Raw genomic sequence first — 2,602 nt, forward strand, 5'->3', positions numbered from 1 at the left:
CGCATGCGCACTTAATAGCAAGCCTAAAATATTTTAAGAAATATGCTACGCACTTCTTCCCACTTTCTTTGCTGGAGTTTTCAAAAGTTTAAATAGTTAGCAGTAAAATAATAATCATTAAAAAAGTTTTAAAAAACCCACGTTTTCTGATTGAACTAAAAAGTAGAAAATAAATGCTATAGGCCCTACATCACAATAATGCAAGCGATCACTCTACTATAAGCGATCAAAAACGTGGGGCGCCGAAGTAAAAGTTATATTACTATTGATTAGATAATACTATTGACTTTTATTAGGGAGCTTGTAGAGAGTCAACAGTATTAGAAACTGTAAGAAAATCACGGCGCCCCACGTTTTTGCTCGCTTATAGTAGAGTGATCGCTTGCATTATTGTGATGTAGGGCCTATAGCATTTATTTTCTACTTTTTAGTTCAATCAGAAAACGTGGGTTTTTTAAAACTTTTTTAATGATTATTATTTTCTACTTTTTAGTCTTTGTCTGTTTGTTTGCATTAAAATCTTGCTATCGATTTTATCTTTTCACTTTTTTTGGGTAAACGAAGACAACTCGTAAAAAGACAACTCGTAAAAAGACAACTCGTAAAAAGACAACTCGTAAAAAACACGTTGTTTGAATACGTTACTGACTAGAACACATAGATTTGAACCCGTGTCGAGTGGGATAGCAATCGTGTGCCCAACCACTCGACCATATCGTCTCCCCCAAACTGGCCTACCTCCTGTAAGTTTAAACTCGGTTCAAGCTAAATTCTCTGCCCCTAAGCCTGTGGCGACATGTGATCGTTCGCTTCACTGCGCGCGAGGTACGCGTCGCTGGTTTTTTTTCTAATGGCTAGCAGAGGAGAATTATATATATAGATTATATAGCGGTCTAAAATGCTCAATAAAATGTTTCCATTGATCAATTTAGTAATAATAACAATTGAATATTCAATGGTCATCCAAAAGAAAGCTTCCCTGAAAATTTCAGCGCGCTAGCTAACTGGGAAGTGCCAGAAATTTCGATCGCAAGATTTGATTGGAAAGACAAACAAACAAACAAAGACACAGAGAAAGCAAGTTAAAGAAAACGTGGGAAAATAACTTACGTCTAGATCTATTAATTAAATTACTGTTCAAATTCCCTATGACTTTTTAGCGCAATTTCCATTCTGGAGAATCGTTTATTAACTCGTCATTTCTGGGAATGGATGGATGGATGGATGAATGAATGAATGGATGAATGTGTGTCCGGGCTTTAAGTCGTATCTCCTCCTCAACGAAGCAATATCGATGACTAGTTCCAAAAGCAATTATGTTAAGCAAGTTACGAGAATGAGCATAGGCCATAAAAATTCCGGGTTTCTTTCATGTATTTCCCGTAAAAGCCAAAAAACCTCGAAAAAATGCAGTTTTTGGCCCATATCTCGGCAACCAGACCACTTAGCGACTTGAAACATGTACCAATCGATTCCTGCCATAATTTAGAACAATATTGCCGAAGAAAGTTTTCAAAAATATCCTCTCGTTCGGTCACAAATTTTAAAATTACATTAACACCTACAAACCGATCGCTCTTCTAGCTTGAACGCACCCCATCATTATACGTCAGAGCTATTTTTAGATAACATAAGGAAATTGCGCATAAATGTCACTAGACTTTTTTAATTAACTTGCGCGCCTACTGAACGTGATGGCGCAGCCATGGAACGCGATGACGCATCTATTGAACGTGATGACGCGTGTGGTGTGGTTGTATATACATGCCGGAAGTAGAGATCTATCATCTTAATGATTATCATGTTGATAATCAAGTTCAACTAACCAATGGTTTTAATAACCCTGCTCTTGATTTCAAGGTGCTTAGTTTAGTTAGTAGTTAGGTTTATTTAATAAAAAACGTTTTAATAACTAACCAATGGTTTTACTAACCCTGCTCTTGATTTACGCTACGACAGAGCTATTTTTAGATAACATAAGGAAATTGCGCTAAAATTGTCACTAGACTTTTTAATTAACTTGTTTTTGTAAACACGTTTGTGGCATTATAATAAAGTGAAAAACCTCTGTTGCCAACATGAAATTAAAAATCTAGTTCGATAAATTACAGCTTTATTTAGTAATCTAATATAGATCTATATTATTTTGGCTAGGAGTATGCTCCGCGTAGTCTAGTATTAAATAGTGAAATAGGCCCTATATATAACCTATATTATTATAGTAATAAGTCAGTGGCGTAGCGAGGTCGGGTGTCACCCGGTACGGCACTTAATGGTGTCATCCCCCAGAGGCGTAGCGACCCTTCCCGGGGACAAACTTTCAATTTTCGATTTGCACCCCCTCCTTCAAACTTTCGATTTACACCCCCCCTCGCTATGCCTCTGTAATAAGTAATATATAGAGGTCTAGATCTATGCCTATTACTATTATTATATCAGTGTTCAAATGTAATTCATGCTCATTGCTTCAACCATAGGAACTCACCGCTCAAGAATATGAAAGCAACCCATCTAATGATAACATTAACTTTACAACATTATGATATGATAATATCATCTGCGCTTGCCATGTATTTTAATTCTATTATCGTTTCTTAATCGT

The sequence above is a fragment of the Physella acuta genome, unplaced genomic scaffold (assembly GCF_028476545.2).
Source record: "Physella acuta isolate Inbredline_101_S28 unplaced genomic scaffold, ASM2847654v3 ptg000275l, whole genome shotgun sequence".
In the NCBI taxonomy this organism is placed as follows: Eukaryota; Metazoa; Mollusca; class Gastropoda; family Physidae; genus Physella; species Physella acuta.